This window comes from Chrysemys picta, chromosome 2 (genome assembly GCF_011386835.1).
Source record: "Chrysemys picta bellii isolate R12L10 chromosome 2, ASM1138683v2, whole genome shotgun sequence".
NCBI lineage: Eukaryota > Metazoa > Chordata > Testudines > Emydidae > Chrysemys > Chrysemys picta.
Window position 1 is genome coordinate 224,067,675 of NC_088792.1, and position 251 is coordinate 224,067,925.

Here is a 251-nt window from a genome sequence, read left to right on the forward strand (position 1 = left end):
GCACAAGTGGGAGCCGCCCCATCCTGGGCCCTGCCCCCGGAGCCCCTGGCCTTGGGCGCGAGCATGAATCGGGATTGAAAAAACACCCCCCAGAACAACAAACGTTTTAGCGATGAAAAGCGCGGGCGTGGACAGTGCTTAGTCTGCGGGAGCCTCGACAAAGTTACCAGCTGTGGTTGGGGGTGGTTGTATTTTGTGGATGGGCAAACTCGCTCCCAGCGATAAAGAGCGGCCACACACCTTACAACGGG